The sequence below is a fragment of the Myodes glareolus genome, chromosome 11, assembly GCF_982192425.1.
Source record: "Myodes glareolus chromosome 11, mMyoGla1.1, whole genome shotgun sequence".
In the NCBI taxonomy this organism is placed as follows: Eukaryota; Metazoa; Chordata; class Mammalia; order Rodentia; family Cricetidae; genus Myodes; species Myodes glareolus.
In genome coordinates, this window is record NC_142036.1 from 27417592 (window position 1) to 27434878 (window position 17287).

At 46.1% G+C, this 17287-nt stretch overlaps 2 long non-coding RNA genes across 4 annotated transcripts; both read right to left on the reverse strand.

The window, feature by feature from the left end:
- Window positions 1–223: 223 nt before the first annotated feature.
- On the reverse strand, window positions 224–745 carry LOC146892463 (uncharacterized). Its single transcript, XR_015004356.2, has 2 exons — window positions 641–745; window positions 224–550 (listed from the first exon to the last, which is right to left on the reverse strand). It is a non-coding gene; the product is annotated as an uncharacterized LOC146892463 (long non-coding RNA).
- Window positions 746–10079: 9334 nt separating this feature from the next.
- Window positions 10080–17231, reverse strand: LOC125410071 (uncharacterized). 3 transcript variants are annotated; one of them, XR_007234965.3, is made up of 4 exons: window positions 16955–17231; window positions 15986–16143; window positions 13812–14177; window positions 10080–11242 (listed from the first exon to the last, which is right to left on the reverse strand). It is a non-coding gene; the product is annotated as an uncharacterized LOC125410071 (long non-coding RNA). The 3 variants fall into 3 exon arrangements; XR_015739211.1 differs by lacking the exon at window positions 10080–11242 and having other exon boundaries at window positions 13561–14177; XR_015739212.1 differs by lacking the exon at window positions 10080–11242 and having other exon boundaries at window positions 13561–14177; window positions 15761–16143.
- Window positions 17232–17287: the final 56 nt, after the last annotated feature.

Here is a 17287-nt window from a genome sequence, read left to right on the forward strand (position 1 = left end):
GATTCTTTTCACTTATTTTTAAACAAAGAATCCATCCTACAAGGAAGGCAGAATTCTGTCTGAGCTGCCATTCCTACTTATTTTAAAGGAAACAATGGGTTTTTGAAGCAATAACTCACCTACCCAGAGGTCATTTTTCCAATCGTCTTAGCCACAGCGAACACAGCTCAAGATAAAGGCCTCTGAGCCGCTGAAATAAACACCACGGAGCTCATTCGTGTGGTTCACGTCCATCTTTTTACTGTCATTCAAGAAACATCCCCCGTTTCACTCATGAGCCTTGTGAATCTGACAAGTCACTTGCTTAGCTCAGAGAAGATAAGAAAGAACTTTTTGAAGGGGATCAAGAGGCACCTAGGAATGCATGGCAACAAAGACGACGCTTTAAAAACAAAACAAAACAGATAAAAGAATTAAAAAATAATTGTGGCAACTGGGGGTAATTTGTGTTGGACCCACCCCTCCCGCATCCTGCGGGCTTCTCGAACATCCTGGCAATCGTCTTCCTGCCATGAGCTCTTAGCATTATTTCATGTTCAGTGTTCTCCGTCTGAGAAGAGGAAGTATAGCGAAATTTAGAAGGTGCCTGGAATATGGAAGAGACGCGATGAAATAGGAAGAGGCGAAGAATATAATAGACCTTTGGGCTTCCTGGTCTTTCCTACTTCCTGTAGGTCTCAACATCTGGGAGTGATTTCTTTCCCTATAAAATGGAGAAAAGCATCAAAGAGTCGATGTTCATAACATACCTGCTTGGGTAACATAGGTTCTAGAATCCCCCCCCCCCCAGTCTCCAGCACCACGTCTGAAGTTACAAGAGTCAGAGAATCAAAAGAGGGGGCTGGAGAGGAAGCAGGAGTTGAAGGGGGTCTGCCTGGAGAATACAAAGACAGAAGGGGAATTCATGGGACTTACCTTGTGGGTGGAGAGGGACCAGCCGGCCAGGGGAATATTTAAGTCAACTGTGAATGTACGCCTTCTCTCCCTCCTCCTTCTGACCACAGGGAGTTCCTTACCACGCTGTAAGGATGCCTGTTTGTTCATTCATTCTGTCAGTTCTCAACAGATGGTGTGCCTACTACTCATTGGGCCTTGTGCTAATTATTGCCTGAGATGCAATAGAGAAGCAAATGCTTCTTCACAACAAAATCTGAGAGAGTATGGAGGCTCCCCAGTGGAACACGTGCCAAGCTTTGTGGTTATTAAAGTGGGCCAACATTTAATGGCAATACAGGGTAGGTGGGGAGCTTTTCATCCCACGCAGAGAGAATTGCCCATACCGAGAAGATATGGGAAGAGGCTCTGGCCCTGAGGGAGGGTCATTCATCTACTGACATTCAATGGATGGTCTCAGTCCCCATGGAGACTCTAGGATTGGTTCTAAACCAACATTAAAAAAAAATTCTCCCCACTAAAAGACTGTGACATCTACTTGCCACAAATTGTCCCTCTGTCGCTCTCCTAAGACTAGACTAAGTCTTCACATCAAGCTGATTCTGTGCTATCTTTAAATGATACGTGTCGGGGGAGGGGCGGGAGAAGCATTTATGTTAGCATTGGCAAATTCAGCTGAGGTCATATTGCAAAGACAAACTTGTGCATCGTAGAAAAAGAAGGAAATGTCTTCGTTCCTAAGAACTGTGTTTCCTGTTGATCAACTTAAGTATTCAACAAAACACCAAAGACAAGGTAGTTTGGGGGGGCATAAACAGGTGGGGTCCAAGGTCCAAGTGTTGAGTTCTTAGTGGCCAGCCACTGGCCTGCCCAAGCAGAGGGAAAAAAGTACATCTTACTTGATTTTAAGTTTTATTTGTTCTTGGTTTATTTGGTTTTGGCAAGTATGAAAATTATGATTTTGAAGACTAGGGATTCTCAAATGACCATCTGCTTCATTTTACTGATAGTTGAAGCTCAAAGGGGCTAGATGATGTTGATGGCTATGGACTGGACTTGGGCACTTGGGGAAGGCCCAACTGTGGCTTCTCTCTTTTAGAAAAGATGCTGGTGAACAAACACTGGAATATGATATATGGGTGCAGAGTTTTGTCAACAAGTCAGTGGGGCTTCCATCAGAGGGAGTACTTACTGATCAGGGCGTGCCACGTGGTTTATTTGTAGTGTCCAGATTAGCTCTTTTCATGGTCATCTTAATACCAGGTTCAGCCTTTGGCCTCTTTCACCTGATGAATGCCAACTCAATATATTCAGTGTGCCTAGTTTCTTTCTATAACATTTGTATATGCAAGACATGCAGTGGTTCTTTACCTAGTGAAATTGTGTGTGTGAGCACATGTGTGTGTGCATGTGCGCGCATGTGTGTGCATTTACATGTGTGTGTGTGCGCGTGCGTGCGTGTGTGCACGTGCAGGGATTTCACTCATCAAACAACTCCACACATAGCATTTCCCTTTTACAGTTTTTCTTTGTATGATGAGTACTTGATTAGTCTTAAGCCTGGTGACCTGAGTTTGATTCCACAGGACCTACAAGGTGGCAGGGGAGAATTGTCGCCTGCAAGTGGTCTTCTGACTGCCACACGTGTTCTGGAACACAGACAGGCACACACATACACACACTCACTCACACACATTGAATAAGCAAATGCAATTTTTAGAAATTTATGGGACTGGAGAGATGGCTCAGAGGTAAAGAGCGTGTACTATTCTTACAGGACGCCTGAGTTTGGTTCCCACACTGGGTGGCTCACTCATCAGCTCCTGCTTCAGGGAGTTTGATACCGTCTTCTGGGCTTTATAGATACAACACACATGAGCATATCCGCAAAGGTGCACACACACACACAGACAAATTAAAAACCAAAAAAAGAAACAGAAGATGAATTAAAATGCACTCAATCACCCCAGGGAACCCTGGATTCTCATGTTTTGTCATGGTGAAGAAAGGATGGAGCCTATGTGTCCTGAAAAAAATAGGCAAAAAGGCTCAGACCAGGAGATTTTGTGTGTGTGTGTGTGTGTGTGTGTGTGTGTGTGTGTGTGTGTTTTGTTTTGTTTTGTTTTGAGACAGGGTCTCAATATAAAGTCCTGGTTGGCCTAGAACCTGCTTTGTGGATCAGGCTGGCCTTGAACTCACAGGGTTCTGTGTGTCTCTGCCTCTGGAGTGCTGGGATTAAGGTGTGAGCCAGGAGACCAAGGGATGTTGAATGTCCCTGCTAGTACCAGATGGTCATGTCTCTAATACTTGTCTGAGGACTACAAGAATCTTATCTAATTCCAATTCTGACAACACACAGAGCCTAATCTCTCCAAGAGTAGCAAAATGTCAGTCTCTACTTGGCTGCCGGATGAACATCTCTAACCTATCACATCTGAAACGGGATTCTTAGTACACCCCATTGACCCACACTAGCTGTCACTTAGTTTTCCCATCTTACTAGAATGGCTTCATCACCCATCCACATGCTTAAGGCAGGCATCTAAGGGCTATTAGATTTTCCTCTCCTTCCTCGGGACCAACCAGTTATTAAGTCCTATTAGTGGGACCTACAGTCTTGCTGTTGCTGGCTTTCTCAAATCCACTGCTCTCGTCAGCATCCTCACAGGCCTCTCTGGGAGCATATTCAACAGCTTCCAATCTCTCCCTTCTGCAAACCACCTTCCAGACAACCATTTTAGAAACCTCATTCAGACCTGCGCCTCTCTGCTCAACACCTTGCTAGTGGTTTCTGACAACACTTGGAATAAATAAATCTGAACTCTTTGTTTGGATTTATGATACTCTAAGTCAGGGTTCTCAACCTGTGGGTCGCAACCCAACTGCGGTCACATATTAGATAGCTCGCATATCGGACATTTACATTATGATTCACAATAGTTAGCAAACTAGCTGTTGTGAAGTAGCAATGAGATCGTTTTAGGGTGTGTGGGGGGGGGGGGGTCACCACAGCACGAGGAATTGTAATGAAAGGTCTCAGCATTAGGAAGTTTGAGAGCCCCCGGCCTAAGTGATCCATCCTGTCTCCGTTCACATCTTACTCCTTTCTCTCTCAGCCCCTTGGCCCCACTAACTGGTCTGCCTTCTCTGAACCTGCTCATCCCACTCCTCTTGTGGACCTGTGTACCACTTCTTTCTTCTGTGTTCATTGGTCTTCCCATAATCCCATGCTGGTTCCTCTTCTACCGTTCTGTCATTACACTAGGAAGCGTCTACCTGAAAGAATCGTCTTCTATCCACCCAGTGTAAAGTAGATCACGACTCTTTGGTAAGTCATGGCAGTGCGAGACCCATCGGGACAGAGATCTCGTTTTGACCACGCAAACATCCCTAGCACAGAACGGTGCTAGCACAGGAAAGGAGGCCCAATGCTTGTTGTGTAGATGCTGGATGAGAAGAGCATGTCAGCCTTAAGGTTCCCGGTCCCCTTCTCCTGTACCCTGTGCCTCAGCTCTGTTCTGTGCTAGGCCAGTTAATGTTTCCACAGGTGGATTTGTACAGACATCAAGGCCCTGGAGGGCAGAGATGGTTTCTTATAACTGTTCAGAATGTGTGTGTGTGTGTGTGTGTGTGTGTGTGTGTGTGTGTGTGTGCGTGCATGCCTAGCACAAAGTTGAACATATATATCTACTGTCCAACAGGGATCTAAATTACATCTGTGTATGCCACCTATCACTTAAAGGTGGACCAGAGGGCCTGGGAACGGCTGTCACTGAACGAGGACCTGCCTAGCAGCTACAAACGGCTCTGTTCCCCAGCTCAGCAAGCAAACAACAAAATCCTTTTTAGCATCCTTACATTTTTTTTTTACATTTATAGAATCATTTTGACTACAACAAGAAGTTTTGACACGGTTGAGAACTGTTCAGAACCAGAGACTAGAAACAATCAGAAAGCCACATGAGCGTTTCATAAAGGTAAGTTAGAAAGTTACACATGGTTGCATATGGTCTTTTTTTTTTTTTTTTTTTTTTTTTTGAGACAGGGTCTTCCTATGTAACCCTGCATGGGCTGGAATTTGCCATGCAATCTAGCTAGCCTTCTATCTCTTTGTCCCACGTGCTGGTGTTAAAGGTGTGTGCTGCCACACCCAGATAACATATGTTCTTTTTAAAGTGCTTCTATCTGAAATAGAATTACATCATTCCCCATCTTTCTTCCCAGTTACCATCCCTCAAAGTCGTCCATGTCCTCCCCACTCTCAAGTTGAGAGCCTCTTTTGCTTTGATTATGTGTTACATGTATATACATACATAAATATATAAAAATATATTTAACATTTAAACTATATAAATAGACTCTGCTGGATCTGGTTTTTGTTGTTTCTGTGTATATGGTATCAGGGCTAATCAGTCTGCATTGGACAACCACTAACGGGGCTCTTCCCTAGGAGAAGCTAACTCTCCTTCTCCCAGCAGTCAGTAGCTGCCTGTAGTTCTTTGTCTAGGGCTGGGACCCTGCAAAATGGTTCCCCTTCCACATCAACGTGTCCATTGATGTCCTCATCGTCCTGGTCTTGTTTATGCAGCCACTTCTAGGAGATACTGTTTCTGCACACTGCCTGGTTTTCTGGCTCTCGCAATCTTTCTACCCACTCTTTTGGGATGTTGCCTGAGCCAAGGATGCAGGAGCTAGGGTGTAACTCTATCCATTGGGCGGGGCTCTCCACGATCCATTGATCTCGGCATTATGTCTGTTTGTGGCTTCCTGCGATGGTCTCCTTTTGCTGTAAAAAGAAACTGCTTTGATGAGGGGCGAGAGCCGCACTTATGTATAAGGGATAAGATTTAGAATGTAATCGCAAATTGCAAAGCTGCAAAGCTGCAGTAGTAGATTCTTTCCTGCGGCCCATGATCTCACTAGCCCCAGCCAGGAAGCTGGCTAGGCTTCCAGTACCGGGCACGGTTTACCTCCTGTTGAATGAACAACAAACTTCTTCAAGTTAAAAGTGGAGGGGAAAATCAGTTTCCTGAGTCCATAAGGAGTTCTGAACCTGAGAGCCAAGGAGAGCACAGTTCTCCTGAACAGTTTGTGTCGGTCTGACGCTCGCACAACTAATGTGAGAACCAGGCCTGGTGGTCGGTCCGGTCCTTCCTTCTCCGGTCTCATTTTGCTCCTCAGTCTCTGTTTTCTCTAGAAAATTCAAGTTTGCATTTTAGAAGGCATCACAGGTCCTTTCCCCCTCAACACCCATCCCTGTGGCCTAGCAGAGAAAAATTCCCGTTGCTTTTCCACTTGGGAGCAACAGTAACAACAACAAAGTTCAATCCTAATCAGCCCATGACAATCATGGGAAGGAAGACACGCGCCACTACATCTCTGACAGGCTTTTACAATCTAGTTTTATTATTCGGCTCTCACGGAAATGCTAATCCCTGAGAAGGAGAGGAGGAAGATCTCCCATGGTTCTTCAGCACGAACAGCTTACTAAAAACAGGAAGTACAGGCCACATCACTGTCACTGCAGGGGTACATGAAGAAGGAAGGACCAGGAGCCCTTTATTGTCACCACAGAGGGAAAGGACAAGGGATGGGGAGTAACTTGTGGAATGTGAGGGAGTGGGTGAGGGAGACAGGAAAGTAGGTGGGCACACCTTCCTCAGACATGAGCCATGGGACAATGGCCAAAGCTACCAGTGAGATGTGAGTCTGGACATTCTTGGTGACATACCCTAACAGGATGGCCTGGTGGCCATTTTTAGAGCAGTGTTAGGTGTTGTAATGAGGAGTGGGCTGCGTCCCTAGCTTACACCCTAAACAATTACACAGAAATTGTATTCATTTAAACACTGTCTGGCCCATTATTGGTGAACTCTCACATCTTGATTAACCCATATCTATTAATGCGTATCGCCACTTGACTGTGGCTTACTGGCATGAGTCTAACCAGGGTCCATCTTGGGCAGGAGAATCATGGCGTCTGCCACACTTCCCTTCTTCCTAGCATTCTGTCTGTCTACTCCGCCCACCTAAGGGCTACCCTATCAAAAGGCCAAGGCAGTCTCTTTATTCAACCAATGAAAGCAACACAGAGATACAAAGGAACTCCTACACCATTTCCCCTTTTTCATCAAAACTGGAAAAAACACACTAAGTTCTTTGTCCCATGCATCTAACGATTGATTCCTACGGTTACTGGGTGAAGGTTTTCTCTGCAGTTGTCAAAAGAATTAGACAAGTGAGGGCCTTAGGTGGAAACGGGTGGGGGTGCACTTTTCCCAACTCCGCCTGCAGGCGTGGCCGCTCTTCTCCCTGAGCCATAGCTCTCTGAACAATGGGAGGCAGAAGAATTCAAAATGAATAGCAGACAGCCTTTCTTTGGGACCTCTGCTCCATTTCTCTTAAATCCACCCTGCTTTCTTTAGAGAACACAGGCATTTGCTCCTGGGCCTATGTTCATGGTTGCTAACATGAGTATAATTGAAAGGATTAGTGATATCTTCACCTCTTTGTTTTGTTAAAAAAAATGATTCCATTTCTGAGTTTAACTTGCTTGGAGAATATGAAAAACCTGCGATCCAGGTTTTTATCAATGAAGGTTCGTGTTTTCTCAATCTTTGAAGGAATCTTTGAAGGAAAAGCTCTTTGCTCTTTGAAACAAGATGATCCGTTCCCATTGAAGGTTTCTCATTGTGAAGTCCAATGTCAAGGGAAAAGTTAATGGGTGAATTACAAGTGCTCACCACAATGGGACCGGGTTTCTATAAGACAGAGAGAGGAGGCTGAATGAAGCCGGCTGTTTCTTCTCTATAAAAACACAGAACTAATGACAGTTCCTCTGCAACCAGGGAGGTCTTTCTGTTCTGTTCAGCATTTGTCATAATTGCTCTGTCTTCCTTTGGCCAAAGCTCTCCTGGGCTGCTTCTTTAGGACAACAGAGAAAGCCAGAAATACCCCTGCAGGAGCATGCCCACCTTACCCATTTCAGGAAGGTATGCGAGATGAAATTTGCTCTTTTCTTGGATTAGTTCATTTAGCATCAGTGGTCAAGGTAAGTTAGTTCAAGCTCCTTTTGTGGTCATAGATAGCCCCATGCTGTCTGGGTTGTTCCGAAGGCATGGGGGATGCACGTGGACCCAATGCTACTGCCAAACTAACATTGGCTGGTGGGTGTAACTAGTATCTAAGATGTAGCTGATGGGACAAGACACTTGCACCTACCAGAGGAGCTGACATTTCTTTACACCATGGTGAGGGGCTCATGGGAATCTTTATGAGAGATGAGGAAGTGGCTCCTAGGTGATGTATTCTAATCAAGGTTTGGAGTCACGCTGGAGAGAGGTCAGGTTATGGCTATGGTCCTGCTGTGGACACCAACAGTGGTCCCATCAAACTGCTGTCACACTTCAGCTACTCTGTTAAGCATCAGATTAGTACATTTTCTTGTAACTACGACTGACGAAGCAACTTGAGGAGGAAATGGTTAGATACACTCCACGATAGCAGAGGAGGCGTGGCAGCCAATCCAGCTCCTGTCCCTGGTCGTAGAAGGCTGCTGGCTCTCCTAAGGGAGGACCGGAAAAGAGAGAGGAACACTTGCTCTCTCTTGGCTTTCTCCTTTGCCCCTTTTTATTCAGGCTAGGAGGACAACAGCCCATGAGACGGTGCCACACTCACAGTAGGCCATCCCCCACAAGTTAACCCTCTCTGGAAATGCTGCCATCGATGCACCCCAAGGAGGGTTTACTAATGTGCTGGGTGTTTGTTCACACTTGAGCATAGCCAAAAGGGCTGAGAATTGATGAGTTCCTTAGCCAATCAAGTTGATAATAAAAATTAATCATCCAGGCAAGCATATAGTTACATGACTATAATCCTAGCACTTGGAGGTGGAGGAAGGAGGATCAGAAGTTCAAGGCTATCCTTAGCCAATAGGGACATTGAAGCCAGCCTGGGCTACATGAAACGCTGGGAAATAACCATCACACGTACTGCCCCACCCCTTCCCATCACTAGCTCCTGGACAAACCTGGACTCTGCGTTATCCCCCAACATCAAGAGAAGTGAGAAGATGACCTGTGGCCTTTTACTTTTTAGTAGGAAGTCAATTTGCCTCCTAGCATTGGGGAGTCCCCGGGCACAGGAAGAGGGCACTCTCCCAATAACAAATGATGTTCTCATGCTGGAGGACAGGGGCTCAGCACAGTACCCTGGGTCACAGGTACCAACTTTGCTCACGGATACTCAGCTGACATACCACGAAGTGTTGCCAGGGATTTGAATTGACTGGAGAGCTGAGCAACTTTTAACCCAGGGTTCACTTTTTCTTGAGCCCCGGTTCTTCTGCTGAACCGGTTGTAAGGTGGCCATATGACAGTCACACTCTCTGATGTGACAGATAACGAGGTTCTTTGCCACCCTGCCACCCACCAGATGCAGGGCTCTTTCTGACCCCTCACAATGTCATAATTTGCATGCACTAAAAGAGTGAGGAAATAGTATATTTAAATCCTGTGGTCTCCATGAAGTCAGAGGAAAAAGCACACTACCACCACCACCACCCCCGCCCCCGTGATTTTGCTGTGAACATCGCAAACCCTGCATTCAGAGTGGCAAGTGGTATAATCTATAGTGCTATTTGACAGGATGGTTCTTCCTAGTTGCTTCTCACCAGAGGGGAAGGCTTGGAGCGGCATGGCTAGAAAAACCATCCATTTTCTGTGAAATAAGGAAAGCGCTAGGGGCCTAAATAGTAAGGTTATCAAATATCTTACACACAAACAGCTACCTTAAATGGACTGCCACACAAGCAATGGTTTTCTCCTGATGGTAATGTTTGCTATTTTAATGTTCAATATGGCACTTTGCAGACACAGGAAGCTCGATGAATTTTCCTTGGTGGTGATAACAGCTGGAGCTAACATAAATTGTCTCTTATTTTGGTAACAAAAGGCTTGACATTTATTATTTTCGTGGAAGCCATAGAGGTATTTTTAAAATAGTACACTAAAAATGTGGGTGAAGTGTTAGCCTTACTGGATACCATTACCAATTTTGATGCACTCAAAATAAGATTATGATTATTCACTAAAACACAGTTCGTGCATTCCACTTACCCAACTTCCTGTAATGCCAATGGCTCAAATGTCATAGATTAATCTAAACTAAGGATTAATGGTTGGTAAAAAAACAAAAAAACAAAAAAAAACAAAACCGTTAAGTAAACTGCAGGCTTCATTTGGATTTCCTATCTTCTCATCTCATAGACACCAATATCAGCTGGAACTGCAGGGTCTCTAAAACTTCAGTAGCAAAACGACATTAATTCAGACTGATTGGGATTAGATACAAGATGGCGTGAAAAGGTCCCAATACCTAGCCTTTTCTGTGCCAAATGCTTAGCATGTTATGCTCTGATTTCATCCTTCCCAGAAATCATGGGGGAGGCACTGGATGTCATCCTATTCGTGTTACAGATGATACAGTCAGCCTTAGGAGGCGAAACAATAGTTGTAAGGCCATTCCATGAGGGGCTAGATCTGGGCTAAGGTCTTTCCCTGTCTCTCAAGATCTTTCCATCCCTACCCCACCCCTCTCTGTATGCATGTGCATGTGGAGGTGAGAGGTCAACCTCAGGCTTCCTTGCTCAGCACTGCCTACCTTACTTGGGCTAAGATCTTCTTATTCCAAGGCCCTGGACCATGGTCACAGAGGTATAAACTGGGGACATTCATTCTGGGTGTGAAACATTGAGCCAGATCTGCCCACAGCTCCACTTCCAAAGGTGGCATGGCTCAGCTATGGCAGGTAACCTCAATGGGGAGGTTGATTGTCCTAAATCAGTAATGAACGGGGTTTTCTGTGGCATGTAGATGTGTGTTGACTACGCAGAGAACACAGAAGCTTCACCTGGGTGAGAGAGGGGCTGGGTGAGGGGGCGGGGCAGCCAGCTCTCCTGCCAGAGCATGGAGAAGCATGTTGCAAACATCCCCACTGCCTTTGGCTTTCCTTTCCTGAGTGTTTTAAGGCTTAATTAATGTGTGTAAAGTGATCTGAAACATGGGAATGAAAAGAGCCAGGGACCCGCAGAGTGCCAATGATTACCTGAGGCCAGACAGCTGTAAAAGGGAACCAGAGGGGGCCTAGAGAGGCTGGGAGAGGGCTCTGCTTAGCAGCCAGCTGGCTGGCTCCATGCCACCTTGGACTGTTTTTGGCAGGATTCGGCCCCATGCCATCCTCTCAAGGTTGACAAAGCAGCTACACTCAGGAGAAATAACTCTTTTGGGACCTCAGCTGGAGTTGAAGAACCAACGTGAAGACGCAAACTGGCCATATTCCTGAGTCGACCCTATAGTGGAAGAGATAAGACAACACTTACCCACTTGTCTTGTCAAAGCAAGACAACTGCAGATTCCTACATTTTGGGGCCATGAAGGGATGTACACAGAAACATCAAAGAGATGAATGAGTCACAGCTTGCCTCTTGACAGGAGGCACAGTGACAGTCCCATCACCCGTGGGAGGTAGTGAATCTCTTTAAAATGGTGGGTGGAAATAATGAGGTCCAGGGCCCACGCTGTTGCCCCATCTCCTTAGAGTGTTAGTAAAAGGGTACGGCTATCAGTTTCACGAAGGATGTTAAGGCTCATGACTCCATGGAGTGATGACAAGTGGCACCTCATTGTGACTCAAAGCATGCAGAGAAGCAAGTGGCAACTCTTTCTTCCATTCTAAACGGATTCTTACCAGTATCTACCGAGTTTGAGAAGCATCCAGCACAGAGCCCCAGCACATGCCTGTGTACATAGACAGTGGCTATTTATACAGAGGAACCCAAATCGTGATGGTGGAGTTGGCAAAAAAGGGTTGTTTGGGTAATCCAAAGTCTATGTTGGGTCTTCATCATGTTTCAGAGTCCTACTTGGGTTAACTGTTGGGTTGTTATCCATCTCTAGAACCCACAATCGGAGGATGTGGGTTTAGTGATCAGGGTAGAAGAAAGCTTGCTTTCCTGGCTTGTGAGAGAATTCCAGAGGGCTCTGATGGCCTCGAAGTGAGACTCACTTCAAGACCTGGTCTGTGACTATACCTCCTAAATGCCTCCTAAGTGGACTGAGACATCCCTCCAAAAGGCAGGCCCATTTATAACGTCTCTGCCTGAGTAGTTTAAGTGGCCAAGAGACACTGTCAAGCCCAGTCACCACTACCACCACAGTAACTGAGGCTGTTTTTCTCTATACTCCTCACTCCTGACTGGCTCCTACTGTCTGATGTCTGGGATGGGTACAAGAGCACCTGTTGTTAATGGGTCACCAGAGGGTCCTCTGAAGCCACCAGTAATAAATTCCTTCATATCCACATCTAAACTAGGATAATGGTAATCGCCAGTAAGTCACCCTCCCTTCTAAATCATGTCAGATCTAAGTCATCCTCCACTGGGTCCAAGAATAACTCCTACAAAGCTCAGCCTCCTTTGTGTTCAGAGCCATGCTGTTAGCTTGGCTAACTCCGCAGCTTGCTGCTTCAAGACATAGGATAATAGATCAGCCTCCAGAGTTGTAAAACCAGATTTTGTTTTGTTTTAAGACAGAGCTTGGCTCTGTAGTTGTGGCTGTCCTTGAACTCACAGAGATCCACCTGCCTCAGCCATCCAGTGCTGGGATTAAGGGTGTGTGTCACCACACCTGTCTGTCACAGCTAAATTCTTAGAATAAATATCAACCAACATGTCTTCCTCCCTCCTTCCCCTCCGTCTCCTCCCATTCTATGTATTATATAATAATCTTTTTGGTACATTGTGAAGATGTGTCTTTGCCAAGGCACCTTCTGATTGGTTTAAGAAAAGAGCTGACTGGCCAATAGCTAGGCAGGAAAAGGTTAGACAGGAAAGCCAAAATGAGTGACTGCTGGGAAGAAAAAGGACAGAGAAACATGGAGTTGCAAGCCAGATGCAGAGGAAGCAGGAGATAAACATGCTGTGCTGAAAAAGGTACTGCCACGTGGTAGAGTGTAGATAAGAAATATGGGTTAATTTAATGTAATTAAATGTAAGAGCTAGTTAGTAATAAGCCTAAGCTATTGACTGAGCATTTTATAATGATTGAGAAGTCTCCATGTGGTTATTTGAGAGCCAACTGGTGTGACAGAGTTAATTGGTAATCCCAATAGAAAGTCCCACCCTACACCTATAGGTTCTGTTCCTCTGGAGAATGTGAACTAGTGCAAATATTTTATTTCTTAACTTTATCCATTTCATTTAAATTTTTTGACACAGTGTCTCTGGCTATATAGCCTAGAATGACCTTGAATTTCTGATCTTTAGGATTACAGATTTGCATTACCATACTCATTTTATGTTGTGCTGGGAATCTAATTTGGGGTCTCCTGCAAGCTAGGCAAGCAAACTACCTATTAAGGTACACCCCAGTCCCTCATTTATGTATTTTAAAAAAACTGAGCATTTACAATATATCAGACACCTTTTTGTTTGTTTTTGTTTCAAGACGGGGGTCTCTGTAACCCAGGTTGGCCTCAAACCCTCAGCAATTCTGTGAACCTTCCAGGTGCTGGGATTAAAGATGTTAGCTACCATAGCCAGTTCAGACATTTTTATGTTCTTGACACTTCTCAGTGGGGAAAAAAAAAGCAAAGATTCTTGGCACTGTGGAACTTCTACTGCGGTGTGTGGAAGAGACAGTGGATTATGAAGATCATAGATCCAAAGTGTCAGAGAGTGGTCAGGGCAAAGAGAGAGGGGAAACAGTAAGATCTGGAGACAAGAGACACTGGGGAAGGGACAGAGGGCTTCCAGGACATAAAGGGTATGGAAACCACAATCACCTTCAATGCTCAAGGGACCCAGGCTTAGGATGTACAGCAATTCTTCATGTGACGGTGTCTCCCTTAGACTGCCTCACCTTTCTGGCCCTCCACAGTTTGGCCATGCTTGAATGCTCCCTCCAGCAGAACATTCCAGAGGACTTTCATCTCTCTGCTCGCCTATGTATCAAGGTGAAGTTACTCAGGGATTAATCCCAGCAGAAAGCTAACAACACCGCCAGACTGAGCAGTTCGTAAGAAGAGTCACTGTTTACTGGGCCCAGGGCCTGAGGTCGCCCGACAAAGGATCCAGTTAGGTGCAGCCCAGCAAATGATGCCATTAGGCAAGAGGAAGGAGATGGCATTCTCTGGCCTGCTCCTTCCTGCCACTCTCCACCTCCCCTTTTGTCTTCTTTCTTGGCCATAACCAGACAGCAGCCGACTGACCCGGGATTCTGGGACACCTAGATGGGCAAAAGGAGCTTCAGCAACTCAGAGAAGAAAGCATTTGAGAATGGATCAGAAGAAAACTATCCCCAAGACAGGGACACTTGGCACTCAACCTAGGGCACTAAGGACATAATTTGGCTGCAGTGGTGGAAGGACATTTGTGCTAGTTAGTTTTTATCACAAGCCAGAGTCTCCTGGGAGGAGGGACCCTCAGTTGAAGAATTGCCTCCATTAGAATGGTCTGTGGGTCTTTTCTTAAAATAAAATAAAATAAAATAAAACAAAATCAAAAAGACCCAACTGATTGATGTGGGAGGACCCACAATGCCCATTGTGGGCAACACCACCCCTGAGCACATAGGTATGGATACACACACACACACACACATGCACACACACACACACACACATGCACACACACGTACAGTAACTGAGCAAGCCAGAAAGTAGTGTTCCACTGTGGTCTCAGCTTCAGTTCCTGTCTCCCGGTTCCTGCCTGACTTCTCAGTGATGGATTAGGACCTGGGAACTGGAAAGTGAAACCAAAAGCTCTTCTGCCAGCTGCTTTTGGCCAGCCTTCGGTCACAGCCACGGAAAGACAGACTAGGACCAGATCATTTTCATCCCACAGCCTAGAGTGACGCCTGGTTCAAAGCTTGATCCAGTCATGGCTGGACGAATGAGTGAAGCTGAGAACGAATGGATGGATGGATGGATGGATGGATGGGTGACAGTTTCTTATCACTGACACCACTCCTGGTTTGCTTCAGCCTTGCCCTTTGCTTAGTACAGGGGCGGCCTTGCGGCATCATACCGTTTCCTGCCAGTGCTAACGTGGCTTGGATCCGAGTGTTCACACCGTTTTAAGGCCACACGGATGGTATAACTATAGTATCATAAGAGTCTTTCTACAAAGAGGCCAAATAAACCTGTCAAGTGAACTTGACACAAATCCTCCCAAGCAGTTCGCCAGGAAGGTACACACACCCACACCTTCCCATGCCCCTGCCCTGACGAGCACCTTCCTCAGAAATGGACTCCCTTTCTGATGTTGCTGTCAGGCTTGTAGCCCTTCACCTGGTTAGCAACAGGTTGGCAGGCATCATGAGGAGTGACAGAGAGGAGGAGGAGGAAGTGGAAAGCCACAACAGATCTGTCTGCTGGCTTCCCCGCAGGTGCAGGAGAGCTGAGACGTGACTCCCTGAAGGCCCGTTAGACTCCAGGTGCCACTTAGGTCGGCACCAGGGCATCCTGGATCACACTAATGATTCACCTTATCTAAGATACTACTTGACTCCTTGGGGTTTACAACGTCTTTCAGAGGGACACTAGAAAGTGATCAGTTTCCACTGGGGAAATGTGCCCCGTGGGTCAAATGGAGTTAGTTCTGTCCCCAACATAGAGCAAAACAGTGCGTGTGGGTGACCGTGGCACTGCCCAGCCTTGAGCTGGAAACCCAGGAGGAAAATCTGAACAGCATAGCTTCTGCCAACAAAACATCTCAGCAGAGACTAAAATATTCTCAATCAGCTTCATGAGGCCCTGCTGTAGGCTGGGGCTCTGCTATAGGTAAGAAAGGAGGAGGCCATAAATCTACCTGCATTCCCACAGCATTTGCAGAGAAGGAGTTGATGGGCGCAGATGTCTGCTTGGAAGAATAGGACTTGCTGAAAGTGTGGGAGGCTTGACACCGGCATTCCAGCTGCACTGCTCAGCAGCTGGGTGAGGTTGGATCCGTCCTTACCTGGCCCTCCATTGCCTTCTTCGAAAGCTGGGAATTATGTGTTTTCTATTGGAGATACGGTAAAGGTCACAGACGTACCTTGAAGATGGATGAAGGTACCATATTACAACAGTAGGTATGAGAAGAGGTTCCTGTGATGTTTAGTTAATAATGTTTTAAAAATCTTTCATTCCATTTAGCTAGCCACCGTCGGAAAGGTGAGGGCATCAACACTTTTCAAAGGGATGCTTTCCGCTCTGAAATTAGAAGTCAGAAGGCATGGTTTTAATTTTCTTCTTGGTGGAAACCATGGCACCATTGCTATTAGCAGTCTGGACAGAATCATGACCTTCTAACGGGGTGGTATCGAAGACTGAAGCATACGTTCAGTTGCCAAACCTTTCAAACAGGCTTCCCCAACTAAAGCACTGTTACCGCAAATCAGGAGCTGATGGGATCGTCTTCAAGGAGAACCTGCAAGGTTTAAGGTACCTTCCAGGTGGGCTACAGTCAATGCAGAACCAAAGGCTGCTAGAGAGCCCCCAAAGGGGGGAAGTGGGGTGGGGGTGGGACTGGAAACAGAGGTTGGGTGAACTCCTGCAAAGGAACAGCTTTCTCCTGTTGAGAAAGAAAACTAGATTTTTTTTTTTTTACAGTACCCCTGATGGCACATGAGCTGATCTGTGAATCAATCTAGGATCATAATTTACTTTTGGTTTATGGGATTTGTGAATTTTCACATTTGTTTTAATTTGTAATTAAGTTTTCTCTACGAGGCACACCATATGCCACCATTAATTCTCTCTTGTTGATTTCTTAGGAGATACATGAGTGCATATTTTGATGTAATTTTGGAGGTCTTTTGAAAATCAGATGACTACGTGGTGAGCCATATGGGGCTTTGTTATTTAAAACACAAATTATAAAGCTCGAGAAAGCAAAATGCAAAAAGAAAAAAAAAACTGTTAACGGGGAAAAGATTGGAGAAAACTGGTTTCAAGCGCACGAACTGTCCACTTTTCCCCCCTAATATTCTGAAATCTCCGAGGATCCCGCGATGTCTCTTACCTTCTGTGAGCGCACTCTATACCACAGGTGCACGGAGCAAACCTCCCGGCCACGTTTGTGCTTTCCACCCGGGCTGCAGATTCTAGCATCTGCCTTCTGGGAGTTCGACAGAAGCCAGCGTCTTTCTTTGCACACCCAGGCTTTGGCACTGAACTCGGTTTTCTCCGCACCCACGGCGGCTCGGCTTTCTCACTAGTGCTTTCTCGGGGCTCCCCCTCCCCGGCCGCCCCACAGTACGTGCAGGCTGCAGAGCGGGCCGCGGCCCGGACGGCGAGCGCTAGGACCCAGCAGGACTCCGGGCCCGGGTGGGAGCCGAGCCGTCGACCCCGGGCG